The sequence below is a fragment of the Bos taurus genome, chromosome 21 (genome assembly GCF_002263795.3).
Source record: "Bos taurus isolate L1 Dominette 01449 registration number 42190680 breed Hereford chromosome 21, ARS-UCD2.0, whole genome shotgun sequence".
In the NCBI taxonomy this organism is placed as follows: Eukaryota; Metazoa; Chordata; class Mammalia; order Artiodactyla; family Bovidae; genus Bos; species Bos taurus.
This window is the reverse complement of record NC_037348.1, coordinates 63,827,086-63,842,022: the sequence shown is the minus strand read 5'-3', so window position 1 is coordinate 63,842,022 and position 14,937 is coordinate 63,827,086. Positions and strand designations below refer to the sequence as shown.

At 43.8% G+C, this 14,937-nt stretch overlaps 1 long non-coding RNA gene across 1 annotated transcript; it reads left to right on the top strand.

The window, feature by feature from the left end:
• Window positions 1–799: 799 nt before the first annotated feature.
• LOC132343313 (uncharacterized) lies at window positions 800–9,171 on the top strand. Its single transcript, XR_009492066.1, has 3 exons — window positions 800–899; window positions 6,035–6,191; window positions 8,676–9,171. It is a non-coding gene; the product is annotated as an uncharacterized lncRNA (long non-coding RNA).
• Window positions 9,172–14,937: the final 5,766 nt, after the last annotated feature.

The following is a 14,937-nucleotide window of genomic DNA, read 5'->3' as shown; positions in this document are numbered from 1 at the left end:
CTCCTTCAGAATGGACTGGTTGGATCTCCTTGCAGTCCAAGGGACTCTCAAGAGTCTTCTCCAACACCACAGTTCAAAAGCATCAATTCTTCAGCACTCAGCTTTCTTCACAGTCCAACTCTCACATCCATACATGACCATTGGAAAAACCATAGCCTTGACTAGACGGACCTTTGTTGGCAAAGTAATGTCTCTGCTTTTGAATATACTATCTAGGTTGGTCATAACTTTTCTTCCAAGGAGTAAGCGTCTTTTAATTTCATGGCTGCAGTCACCATCTGCAGTGATTTTGGGGCCCAGAAAAATAAAGTCTGACACTGTTTCCCCATCTATTTCCCATGAAGTGATGGGACCAGATGCCATGATCTTCGTTTTCTGAATGTTGAGCTTTAAGCCAACTTTTTCACTCTCCTCTTTCACCTTCATCAAGAGGCTTTTTAGTTCCTCTTCACTTTCTGCCATAAGGGTGGTGTCATCTGCATATCTGAGGTTATTGATATTTCTCCTGGCAATCTTGATTCCAGCTTGTGCTTCTTCTGCTTCCTACCAATTTCTTCTTTGCTTTAATCCTGCCCAATCAACACACAGGGACTCAGATTCTATTTCCTCATCAAACTTAGAAGGTCCTTGCAGACACTCCTTCGCTACCTTTGGATTCTGACCATTTACCCTCTAAGGACCTCCCCAGTCCCTCTCCTTTGGTTCTTTGTCTACACTGGAGGGACAATGAACTTCATCTCTGGGACCTCAAGATGTAGAGCTTCGGATCACAAATGGGTAGAAGCTACAGGCACTCAGGGTTCTGATCAACTAAAAGGACTTTGGACAGTGATTGGGATTATCCCAAGTTGGAGTGGATACCCCAGTGGGCCTTTAGCTCCTGGCTGCTGAGATGGAAGGTAAGAAGAATATTGATTGCAGAGGAGTGTGAGAGCTTGGCCTGGAGCAGGTGTAGGAGGAGAAAGAGAGGTCCCATGAGTATACCTTGTGAAGGTGGGGTCAGTGCCAGGCTGCAGGAGAAGAAAGAAGAACGAGGCAAGCTGGAAGCAGATCCTTGATCAAGATGCTATCAGCTCTTCAGCTGTCATTACTTTTCGTATTTCTTGGACTCACTTATTGAGAACATAGGTGAGACTAGATTGAGAATATATCATCAGTCTTGCATCCCCTTGGAGGTATGTGGTGGATAAATAATGACCCTTCAAAGGTATCCAAGTCTTACTTCCCTAAACCTGTGAATGTTACCTTACATGGCAAATCATACTTTGCTGATGATGTGATTAAGTCAAGACCCTTGAGATGAAGAGATGATCCTGGATTGTCTGTGTGGACCACAAATATAATCAGGAGTGTCCTTACAGAGGGGGACAAGGAGATTTGGCCATAGAGGAAGGAGGAGGAGAGGTGATGACTGAAGCACAAGGCTGGAATGATGTATGGAAGGGGTCATGAGCCAAGGACTGCAGGCAGCCTCTGATTTGTTGCAGCAGCTTTTGGAAAGTAGTCCAGAGCTCTGAGTTGAGATGACTGCTAGAATGTGACACACCCAGGAGATGGAGGTTTGTAAAGGAATGTTCCTGGTGACATATGGGAGACTGTGTATCAGGCTTTTGTTGAGCTTTGACTAATCTATTTTGTTGGAACAAGAAATGGATGAGATGGAGCCCTAGACTGGGACTTAGGAGGCAGAGTTTAACTCTGATTCTGCTCTAATCTGCTTGACCTTGCCAAGTTCCTTCCATACCGTGCTTACCAGTCTTCCTTGTTAAGGGAGGGGCCAAGCCTCTGAACAGTGGTGATTCCAACTGAATATGTTGAGATCACCAAGATGACCGTGAGAGTAACACCACTCCCCAGTTACCAGGTGCCTCCTATGTACCCCACAATGTGTAAGGTGAACCGTACATAGTCATTTACACTTGACCCATGGACTGCTTTTTGCTAAGCGCTCTCTGGGCCAGGCATCATAGAAGACTTTGGGACGTGGTGTGAGTGAGGCTGATTTCTTCCCTGCCTTCCTGGGACTGATCTTCATCAATTCAATTCTCACAGTCACCTTTCTAGATTGGAAAGAACTATTTTTTTTTTTTTTTTTGCTTGTCAATAAAGTGAATCTTGGAGAAGTTAGTTTATCTAAATTGACTATGCTCTTTAAATTTTTTACTTTTAAAAATTGATGATGCTTTTAAGTGTTACAACCAAAATTTTAATTCTACTTGAATGCCAAGAATGTATTGTATACTTTCTATAATGTTATGATAACTCTATACATAGAACAGAATCTCCCTTTCCAGGAATAGAAAATGATATTTTATTTTTTCTCCTTTAATACTTAACCTTAAAACCCAAAAGAATTGAAAGCAGTAACTAGGAGGGACATTTGTACACCCATTTTCATAGCAGCATAATTTACAATCGTCCCAAGGTGGAAGCAACCCAGTTATCCATTAAAGGATCAATGGGAAAACAAACTGTAGTCTATACATACAATGGAATATTACTCTGTCACATAAAAAGGATGGCAATTCTGACACATGCAACATGAATGAACCTTGAGGATATTTATGCTAAGAGAAATAAACTAGACCCCAAAAGACCTACTGTATGATTCTGCTTTTATGAGGTATTTGGAGGAGCCAAATTTATAGAGACAGACAGTTGCATGATGACTTCCAGGGGTGGAGTGGAGGGGGGCTGTGGAGTTAGTATTTAACAGGGGCAGAGTTTTAGTTTTGCAGGATGAAAACAGTTCTGTGTACATGGATGGTGGTGGTTGCCAAACAGGGTGAATGCATTTAATGCCAACAAACTGTACACTTAAAAATGGTTAAGACGTGAATATTATGTTATATGTATTTCATCAAGTTTAAAAGTTTACGAAATTTAGAAGGCCATTTTAAAGCAATGTCCAGGCCATAGTTTAATGTTATATGCTTTTGGACTTGTCATGGGATAAACTTTTAAACAACAGAGACCCTTATCACAAAGAAGCATGTTTGATGTTCCAAGCATCCTTGGAGAAACGGACCACTTGACACATAATTAAAAAAAAATATATAAAGCAAAACAAAAAACCAAAACAACAACAAAAACCCAGGTAGTATTGATACTCCATATTTTCAGACTACTGAATCACATACAGGAATAGTTTGTTGGCAAAATTGTGTCATGTTGGACAAGGGAAGTCTGACACTGAGTTGAGATGCTGAGACACGGCAGCGTGCTTGCTACCAACAGCTTCCTGCTCAGGTGGTAGCAGTTGTTGCTGGCCAGTCACTAAGTCATGTCTGAGAGTTTGTGACATCGTGAACTGCCGCATGCCAGGCTCCCCTGTTCTCCATTATCTCCCAGATTTCGAGCCAATTCATGTCCATTGAGTCGGTGATGCTAACTAACCATCTCATCCTCTGCCACCCCCTTCTCCTTTTGCCTTGAATCTTTCCCAGCATCAGGGTCTTTTCTTGTCTTTATTCTCATTTGTAGCGACACACATGGGCGTGAGAGAATAAACAATACACCCAAGGGCTCAGGGAGTGACCCTGTTTTTCCACTTCCCCTTCTCTCTCTTATGTCACAGTTGAGCCGTGTGGGTGAGTGTGTTTATTCACACGTGTAATCATGCAGGTATATGCACGTGTGTCGTCCACTGAGCCATCACCAGGTAACAGCTTCAGTAGATGATGATCAAGAGCCAAACCCCTCCTGGGAACTCAAGGAGTGCTGGGGGACATCTCTACCTGCACATCTCTCCCTTTCTCCTCTGCTCGTGGTGCCAGGGAGGATGGGAGACAGGGTCTGTGCTCCTGGCTGGGTTTACCTGGTCGCCCAGGACAACAGACTTGCAGGCAGCCAAAGAGATCGTCAAGCAACAGAGCATGACAGCCAACATCAAAGTGGGAATGCCACTCCTTGATCCGGACTTGGCCGTACCTGCCAGGGCAGAGCCTCGGATGTGACCACCCCGGGAATTCAAAGGCGCTCTTAGAGCAAGCGGACACACACACACACACACACACACACACACACGCACACAGAGCACAGCAAATGCAAAACCCCCTCCTACTTTTAATGAAAATAAAAGTCTAGACATCCTTTCTTCACAATTCTTCACTGACCTAATTATTCAGATCTCTGCTTTCTTTGGTCTTTTCAAAGAACGAGAAGAATGGTTAATTTCACTTAATGGAATAATTGAATGTCATAATTGTTTTTTACATTTCTGCACGAATGTTTGAGTTAAGCTGTGCACACTCTCTTCCCCCACCGTCTAGAGCTCTTAATAACCGGGCTGCTCAAAGGGGCCTTTCTGTTCCATCTTTTTGTTTCCTGACTGGACTGTCTGGGCTGGCTTCTGGCAGCCGGCGTGTTGAGGGAGGGGGTCTGGGGAGAGTGGCGGTTAATGACTATTTTGGTCTTGGATGTTCTGATCTCTCTCTAATTCATTATTTGTCAGGCATGAGAGGCCCCCTGAGCTGGGTAGTGAACAATGCTTTTCCAGTCTCTCCTGTTCTGTCTCCTTTTGCAATTTCCTTTTCCTTCTTTATTTTGGATTAAGAAAGAATTGTAACACACTGCTGGGCCCAAGACGTCATCATCCTCAAAGTTGTGGGCTGTGATCTCATTTGATTCTATCAAGGGTAACAATGATGCTGGTGACTCATTCATCCATTCAGTCAGTCATGACTGTATATGGAAGGATTACTCCATGCTGAGACTTTTTCTAGATGTTAGAAATCCAATGGACACAACATTCTGGTGGGAAAAGATAGCTAAAAAAATAAGCAAACACACAAAAAGACTTTAATTTGGAGTTAAGTTTTGTGACGGTAGCAAAATGAAGCGATGTGATATAGGGTCACTGAAGAGAGGAGGGTTGGCTTAAAAGAGGGGAATCAGGGAAGGCTTCTTTGAGGAGGTGACGGATTATCTGAGAAAAGATAATGAGTAATTGCCACATTTGGGAAGAGCAGGGGGGAAAGATCACTGCAGATAACAAGAGCATCTTGTGCAAAGGCTCTGGGGTGGGGACCCTTTGGGAATCCAGGGTTCCTGGGGTAGAACTGGAGAAGGGTGGAATTGACTGTCTCAGAAGAGTCTGGAGAAATAACATGAAGCCAATCCCTCAGGACTTTGTAAACCACAACATGGAATTTGGACTTAATCTCTAGACAGCGGGTCTATGTAAGCAACGAAATAATAGAAATGGAAAATGTTTTAAATTGTCCCTCTCACTTCTGTGGGGAGAAGACAAGAATGGAACTAGAGAGATCAATTAGACAGCTGCTACAACCTCCCAGGGAAATTTAAAACAGAGTGGACAGAATGGAAATGGTAATAAACCATCAATTGCAGAAATATTTTAGATGTGGATCTGACAGGACTTAGAAGTGGGTTAGATGTTATCAGGGTGTGAGAAAAAGAAAGATGTTGTGTGTTTTTGTCCTGGGTAAATGAGCAGTATTATTAAGATTGGAGAGATTGGGTGTATTAGTCAGTGTGAGATGAGTTATGCTTGGTAACAAATACCACCCACATACCAAATCTCAGTATGTTAAAGTTTATTTTTGTTCATGATAGGTATCCAGTGCAGATGGGCACAAAGCCACTTATAGCTGTACCTTGTGAAGCTTGTGGTTTCCTGATCAGAGCAAGGCAGGGTTCAGAGGTCCCAAGCAAGAAGTGTACACAACGCTTCTGCCCTCAGTGTAGACCTGCCTCACTGCATAGGCCTGAAAAGGGGAGACAAACTGGGTGATAAGAAAGGGAGGTGGACAAGATAGACGTGAATCCTAACAGTGTCCACTGCTGCATGCGGAGAAGCATGGCTGGAACAGGAGGTGTCAAGTTTTGTCTTATACACGCTAGATCCTAAGTGTTCAAGGGTGTCAGTGAACTAGAATAAAGGAGCCTGGACTCAGGGAGAGAGGCTGGTATAGAAAAGTACAGTTATTAGTCAATATATCTTACTTGGTCTCAAGCCCTGGCTCTGCATTTTGAATTCAGAGATGATAATCACACAATTCTTATTCTCCAGGGATTTATTTAAAGGTCACAGAATATTCACACCAGTAACTACTTCAGTACCTCCTCACTGGAAAAGCCCACTTGAACCCCAGACTTGGATTCAACCACTCCTACAGCAATCATTCATTCATGCAGCGAAGATTTACTGAACACCTACTATGTTCCAGGTGCAGACATTCCCGTGGGTTTATGAACATTCTACATACTTGTTATCTCTGAGCACTTGTTAATGTCGACCTTTCCATTGTGTGTTTCTGTTCTCCCCATATGACTGGAAAACTCTGTACCCTTTAATGCCCATTTCAACATCACTGCTCTTGTGAGGACTTTCCTCACATCCCACTTACTGCACCAGAAAAAGTCAGCTTCCCTTTCCTCTGGGACACGGGATGTAACTCTTTACTGTAATACCTGCCTCACAGCATCTCAGTTGTTGCCTTGCTGGTCTCCCAGTTAGGCCTAGAAATATGTGAGTAGTGATTCATTTATTCAGTCAACACACATGACTCAAAATGAGACCATGCTGCAGAAGATGGAGACCCAGGCAGGACATCCAGCATGGGGCTAGGCAGGGGCTGTTATTAATATAACATCGTCCTGCTCTAAGGTTACCTACTCTGCTCTGCATGGTGATACTGCTACTTTGCCAATACCTCTAGCTGTTCTCTGCTACTGCCTCATTCTTACTTCCCTGTCCCAAGTTTATTAGCAACACAGCCGTCAAAATAGCCCTTTAAGACAGTTTTTAAGTGTAAAAACTGGTAGCTCAGTGGTAAAGAATCCACCTGTAACTTGCCTTATGTAGATGTGTATACAGAGCAAGCATAAAGGGATGTGAAGTAGAGCTCAAATAGAAGATTTAAGATCCACAATGGATCCTGTTGTGATGAATGATGTCAAAGTGAAGTGCTTTAAGTGACAGACTTCTAGCTGCACCAGATAGCCATTTGTTCATAACATGATCTCCATGATAACACAGGTGATAACAGTACTATGGATTGATGACCATATTTACAATCATTCCTTGGTTATCATACTTCCCCTGCCATCTCATCCTCAGGACAATCTGGGGAAGTCAGTCTTCGTCCAAAGTTACAGATGAGGAAAACGAGGAGTAGAGATGCTGAGAACCTAATCCCAGCTCACACAGTTTGTGAGCAGCACAGCCAAGTGTGTCTGTTAGTCGCTCAGTTGTGTTCAACTCTTTGCAACCCCACTGATGGTAGCCCACCAGGCTCCTCTGTCCATGGGGTTTCCCAGGCAAGAATACTGGAGTAGGGTGCCATTTCCTTCTCTAGGGGATCTTCCCAAGCCAGGGCTTGAACCTGGGTCTCCGCATTGGCAGGCAGATTCTTGACCATCTGAGCCACAGCAGAGCCAACAGCAGATCAAGTCTGTCTGCCTGTCCTGCGACATCTGAGATGCTCTGTAATCGATACCTACCAGGGCTCATTGGTGACAGGCAGGGCTGCTCTGTACATTGGGTATGTACATTGGCTGCTGACTACACTAGAGCACCCGGGTAAGAGGCCGAGTGAGAAGGGAAATCCAGCCCATGCTCCTCTTACCAAGCGGTGTGTCCTGGTGCAAGGCCACATCTACTTAGAAGAAGCTCTCTCTTCCTCTTTTAGTTCATAGGAAGTCTGGTGGGGGAGCTAATGGCAGGCATCATGTTTTCCTAAGTTCTCCTTTCCCAAATACCTACTCTGTGCCTAGCGCACAGTAGGCATTTATAACTCATTTGTTAGAAAAACATGTCCCCAAGTTCAAAGCTCAATTTTGTAAATGACTTTGTCCAGTTTCTGTAAGCAAATTCCAAAACAGACACAATTCTGAGAAATATGAGGGATTTCTGATACTCCTTGGCCCTCCTAGTGGTGGAATTTGAACAGAAATTTCCATGAGGAGTCCAGAATCATTGTGAAGTCAAGGAGAAGGAGTGTGGTCTTCCTTGGCCCCAGAGGAATTAAAGGAAAAAAAAGAAACATTTTTCCTTTCCGCTGGTCCCATATCTGATCCAGCTCCAGATGTGGGCAATGTGTTGTATAGTCTTTTAGGGTTAAATTTCTCAAATTTTTTCCTACCATCTGTGTGAGTGAAAACCAGGAAATGAATGTGCTAGTGTCTCCACGTAATTAGATGTGCATGACTTTTCTAAAAATGCTATGAATATGTGGATCCAGCCATTAGGACACCCAGGTCAGCAGGAGACCCTGAGTGAGCTGCATTGCTTGGGACACGGGACAGAGAAGAAGAATTTATGAAACTGAGTTGCAGAGAAGCTGTTAGGCTTCCTGAGACACCCGTGGGAAGGGGTAACTGAGGGAGGGGTTGGGAGAGGGTTTAAGAATAAAGAGTGGGAGTCTTGGAGAGGGAAAGGGCAATAAAGGAATAAGAGGGATGGTGTCCACAGGGCTGGGATGAATCTCGATTTTTAACAGAAAAGGAATCTGCTTCCTTGGCCTCAGTTTAACAATCTGGGGAAATGTTTCTACTCTTTCAGATCTTAGTTTGAGAATCTGGGGAAATATATCTGCTCTTTCAAGCCATAGCACCACTCTGCTGGAAGAATAAACACTGCCTTGTTCATTCATGCAGTCATTCAGGCATGCATTAGCAAACACTTACTTTCTCTGTCTCTTTCCTGCCAGGTCCTGTACGGGGTACCACAGTTCAGAAGGTAAAGATGGGATCTCAGCCATAGAAGTTCACATCTTGATGGGACAGGGGGGCCTGGCCACAAACATCTTTTTGAGAAGTTAGGAATGGTCAAATAGAGAGAAGAAAAGAAAACCCTATAGAAGTGGAGGAGATGGGACAGCCAATGCAGAATAAAGGAAATCTACCCAGAAGGCTATCTTTTTATGAGGCTACAAGTGAGGAAGGGCTGGTGGGCTCCAAGCAGCACAAAAGGGGTTCAGATGCTGACTTTGTTCTCCCCTGACCTCTTGCCAGCATATCACACCCCAAACTCTAAGTCTTCCATTGCTCCAGAGGGAAAGAAGGAAGAGGTTGGGACCACCAGCCCCTCACCGTTCCTCACGTCCCATGGCTTAATGATCCTTATGACAGCAGCAGTCCTAGGCAGAGCCAAGTGCCAGGCACCTTGCCACTCTTATCTTTCCTCATTCAATATTCAGGCCCGCTATGAACGGATGCAGGAGCTGGGCCCCAGGAAGCTCGTCTCCCGAGCATCTCAGGGGAGGGCATTCCAGGAGGGTGGAAAGGTAAGAGCAGAGACCTGAGATATTTGGAGAGTCCAAGGCAAAGCGAGGAGTCTGGCATGGGCCCCGTGGTGCAAAGAAGGCACAGGGAGCTGGGGGCGGGTGTGTCAGGGCAGCAGTAGCGGTTCTGCCCTCGCGATGGTACGCGCTACGGTTCAAGAATCTTGGCCATGACTCTGAACCGGGTGGAAAGGCACTTTGAGAACCAGACAAGAAAAGAGACATGATTCTATGTATGCATTAAAAGGATTGTAAATAATGCTTAAAAAAATAATTTTGTCTATTTATTTTTGGCTGTGCTGAGTCGTCACTGCTGTGCGGACTTTTTCTCTAGTTTCGGCAAACAGGGCCACTCTCTAGTTCCCGTGCTTGGTATTCTTGCTGTGCTGGCTCCCCTTGTTCTGGAACATAGGCTCTAGGGCTCACGAACTTCAGGAGTTGTAGCTCCTAGGTGTTAAGAGTACAGGCTCGACAGTTAACTGAAATGTTAACTGAGCTTGTACTCGGTTCTTTATCTCACTACATATAAAGGACACAGGCATAAAGGGCATACAGACCTTTCCATCATGGACACCACCACGCAGCCAGAGGGACCGCCACGGTCACAAGAAGATTTAGAGCCAAGTGGGAAGTGGTGGACAGCGTGAGAATGGAAAGGTGAGTGGGAGGGTCAAGGGAATGAAGAGGTCATGTTTCGAGGAGTGGATAAGGAAGACTTCACGGAGGAGTGTCATTTGATCTGGGTGTTAAAGGATGATTAGGACTTGGGTGTTTGAAAATAAGGAGGAAGGGGATTGCTGACAAGAGGACTTCCATGGGAAAATGCGTAGAGAGGAGGAAGGCATAGATGCCAGTTTACTGAAGTTTGGGATTACGAAAGGGAGGGGACTTCTGAACACATGTGTTGAGATAAAGATGGTCCACAGAATCTTCCTTCTGTAACACCTAATAAAATGGATAAAAATAGATAAGAACAAGTCAACAATAAAAAGATTCAGTAAAGTAATGAATAAAACACCATCTCATGCTATTCACATGCAATTGTAGGAGCATTAAAAGGAGAAATAAAAGATTCTGAAATGACTGTTTGCATATCATCTGAATGCTAATGCTAAGTCGCTTCAGTCATGTCCGACTCTGTGCAACCCCTTAGACGGCAGCCCACAAGGCTCCCCCATCCCTGGGATTCTCCAGGCAAGAACACTGGAGTGGGTTGCCATTTCCTTCTCCAATGCATGAAAGAGAAAAGTGAAAGTGAAGTCGTTCAGTTGTGTCCGACTCCTAGCAACCCCATGGACTGCAGCCTACCAGGCTCCTCTGTCCATGGATTTTTCCAGGCAAGAGTGCTGGAGTGGGTGCCATTGCTATCATCTTAATACTCCCAAGTAATTGTTGTTTATAGACTCTCAGTCACGTCCGACTCTTTGGTGACCCCATGGACTACAGCCCTCCAAGCTTCTCCGTACACGGACTTCTCCAGGCAAGAATATTGGAGTGGGTTGTCATTTTCTTCTCCAGGGGGTCTTCCCAACCCATGGAGGGAACCTGCATCTCCTGCATTGGCAGGTGGGTTCTTTACCACTGAGCCACCAGGGAAGGCCATACTCCCAACTACTACAGGAATGAGAGAGTGAGTTGACCAAATTCTCAAATATATTTTTTTGGTCAATAGTCCCCTTTCCTAATTTTGAAAAAGACAGACCAAGGGGATGAATAGGAACCCTTGGGAAAAGCCAAGGAAAATTCACTGAGTCATCCTTATACAGCATCAGCCTTAATCAGTCAAGATAGAAACAGGATAGGGTTGGAGCAGAAGTTATTTCTTTATGGAGTTATAAGACATGTGGTTGCCTGATGGCCTTGCTCCTGGAAAGGAAAGCAGCTGCTGCAGGGGGAGTGACCAGTGGTCCAGGACATTTGTCCAGGAGGAGGGATCTGATTCCAATTTTTACAGAAAGGTTTTTTTCTTCTTAATCAGAGAAAATAGAAGGTCTGGACAGAAATGCCCTTGTTTAAGATGAGTTGGATGAAAAGATATAATTTGGCCACTATGCAAATATGTCAAAGGCTAAGTGTAAAAAAATAACAAAGAACACTGTGTATAAAGCACAAATGAAGAACCTAGTCCTGGAGAAAATATAACCCAAGGAACTAAAGAGGATTCCTAGCAACTGCTTTGTGCTACAGAAGAATATGGGCTTCCCTGGTGGCTCAGATGATAAAGAATTTGCCTGTGATTGCTGGAGACACAGGTTCAGTCCCTGGATTGGGAAGAACCCCTGGAGAAGGGAATGGCAACACACTCCAGTATTCTTGCCTAGAGAATTCTATGGACAGAGGAGCCTGGAAGGCTACAGTCCACGGCGTCACAAAGAATCAGGCATAACTGAGTGTCTAGCACTTTCACTTTCATAGAAGAATATAATATGGCCATGAGTTTAGCAAAAGAGAAACTTAGAGATGAAAATCATGTGATAAGAAGACAAGCGATGTTATGGGCTTAAGTAAACAACCTGAAAACTGAAGCAACGGCATGCCTGAATCACTACATAAATCACAAAACAAAGAACAGGGTGATACGGTTGCAGTGCTGAATTACTGATATTAAGGAAGTGCTTGAGATGAAAGCAGAGGAGGAAGTAAAGAGATTACATCAATTAGAGGAAAGGTATTAGTGTGCAGTCTGATAGATAGTATCTGATGAGATTAATCTGTGGCCTGAAACACCAAAGCCAGCAAACCATTGACATAACTGAAGGAAAATTTCCCGCCAAAGAAAGAGGAAGCTTATTCAAGTTAAAAGGCCACACTGCGTTTTAGAAAATAAGTAGATAAAGAATATCTGATACCAAGACATATCCTGTTTAATTTACTGACCATCAAAGGTAAATGGACTTCTTCAGACATACGAGCAGAAAATACAAGTCTCCTGGAACAAAGAAGAATCAAGCTTTAGATTTTTCACTCCAAGAAGGAGCCATGGTTATGGCATTCTAAATGATATGAGGTATGAATCAAGAATCTTACACCCAGGAAAATTGTATTTCAGGTATAAATGCAATAGCCTTGTGTTCTGAAATATGAAAGAAGTTAGGCAGTGTAGTTCTGGGAAACCTTGATGAAAAATGGCCCTCTGTTTCAAGGTCGAGCTGATCAAAAGATGAGTGGAAGATGATGGTGAGAACACTTGTGCAGCCTCCAATGTCCAAAGACAAAGTGGTGACATATAAAGTCCGGGGAAAGGAATACGACTCCCATAAGGGCAGGGGCTGAGCTGAATTTTCCTCCTTAAGTGTAAGGACACGACCAAACAAAACCTGGACCATTGGTCAAATAGTAGCATCCCAGATAACAGACCATAGAAGTGATTTTCTTGAAAACAAAATAAATCGTTGACTGCAAATTCAGCTAATTAAGCACTGAGTCAAATGAAGAACTTAAGAATGAAAATACTACGGAAAAAAATTGTTGACTATTGAAATTAGAGAAATATTGAATTAATAGGAAAAAAAGTACAGAATTATGGTGACAGAATAGAATTTAAATGCTATAAATCCTATTGATGTAAAGAAAAAAATACATATAGAACTAACTAGACCAGAGGTCAGTATGTTTTCTGTGAAGGGTCAGATAGTAAATATTTTAGGCTGTTCTAGCCATGTAGCACTGCTGTTTCATATTCTTATTTATTTGTTTGCTTATTTATTTACACCACACTTTGCAAATGGAAAGACCATTCATAGTTCACCTGCTACATTAAAACCCACTGGGGCTGATTTTGGCCTGTGAGAGGCTTGCGGTTGCCGACACTTGTGCCACACCCCTGGCTTCTTGCCTACCGGTCGGTTCATGAGTTCACATGGCTCGGCTTTGCTCAATGGTCCCCTTTTTTCCCCCACTGATCAGAATTGGTAAAGGCTGGCAATGCAACTTGAAATGGAGATGGAGAGAAAAATCCAGGACTACTCCAAGTCAGGGCTCTAAGCCCCGTGCCATGTAAATTTACAGCTGTCCTGGACAGTGTGATGTTACTACTGTATGAGACTTTTGAGCGCTTGAAACGTGGCTGATTCAAACTGTATGTGCTGTAAGCATAAGTATACCCACATTGTGAAGACTTGGTACAAACCAAAGAATGTAAATGTCTCATAATAATGAGTGATTTTTAAACGTTGATTACATGTTGACAGGATAATATTTGGGATGTACTGGGTTAGATAAATTATGTCATTAACATTAATTGTACTTGCTTCCTTTGAATCTTTTAAAAGTGTGATACTAGAAAATTTAAATGGAAATATTAGATATTAGGAAATGTGAAAGGCTTGCCTTATATTTTTATCAGACAGCAGAATTTGATGCATCTGACAAGAAGATAATTTTTCATAATGATGGCGCCTTTCCATTAATGAAACCAGGTGTATTAGGCAAATGGACTCCTTGTCTATTTTCTTAGTTGAAAAGAGGGTGGTTAGAATCCCTTTGGAAGAGGATGACTTCAATTCAAATCTTGGATGTTCCCCCTGTTATCTGTGTGGCTTTAGAAAAGACCCTATATCGTGTAGAAACTGACCTTCTAATTGAGAAATGAGAGGAAACATTTGTGGTGAAGATTTAATGTGAATCTATGTTACAACACCTCGTAAATGGTTGTGTAAAGGAAAGAGTTTAGTAATAGCCACCTTGGAGGGAGAGGTGGGCCGGTTTCACAAACACTAGGACTGAGAACTCAGCAGAGAAGACACCTAAGAGGTGGGTGCTATGTCTCCAAACAGGCATTCTTTCTCCAGTTCTACCTTCTTCTCCAGCTCATCTTCTGTTTCCCCAAACATCCCTCCCCACCACCCAGCCTTACACGGGACCCACGAGCCCCCAGATGCGGTCTCTCTGCTATAACTCTGTTCCTTCTTCTTGTGCTGCACCCCTGGCTTAAATAACCCTTTCTTCTCATCTTTTCAGATCAGTTCCCATGTGAGATCTCCCTCCTGGTAAGATTGATGCCTTCCTTTCTTGGGCTGCCTGGCCTTTTCATCTCTCCTCCTTCTGCTTTGGCTGCTCCTGGTAGTCAGGGATTGCTGATTGGTGATTCTAATTCACCTTAGGAAACCCAGCAGACAAGCCAGAGTCCAGCTTCAGCAGTTCCTGGATAAATGGATGCACGTGTGATGGTCCAGAGAAAGCTCCAACTTTCAAGCACTTCGTGGAAGAGTCTGAGGAACAACATTCAGCTTTTGCTGAGAAGTTGCGGCTCAGATGGTAAAGAATCTGTCTGCAGTGCAGGAGACCTGGGTTCAATTCCTGGGTCAGGAAGATCCCTTGAAGGAGGAAATGGCAATCACTTCAGTATCCTTGCCTGGAGAATCCCATGGACAGAGGAGCCTGGATGGTTACAGTCCATGGGGTTGCAAAGGGTCGGACATGACTGAAGCGACTTAGCAGGAGTGCTTTGGAAAGGACATTTTGGAGTGGGCACTGATGCTTCCTGTTCCTGAATGAAAATGCAACAGGAGACGACATTCCTTTCCCTGGCTGTTGTCATCTGGGGTGCCTCGGAAGCAGACCCTGAGACAGGGAATTGTGTGCAAGTGAATTATTCGGAAAGTGATCCAGGCAGATATGCTGGAGGAGCAGGGAGATGAAGCAGGCTGTGGAGATGGCCAACACAGAGCTCACTACTGAGCAGATTAAC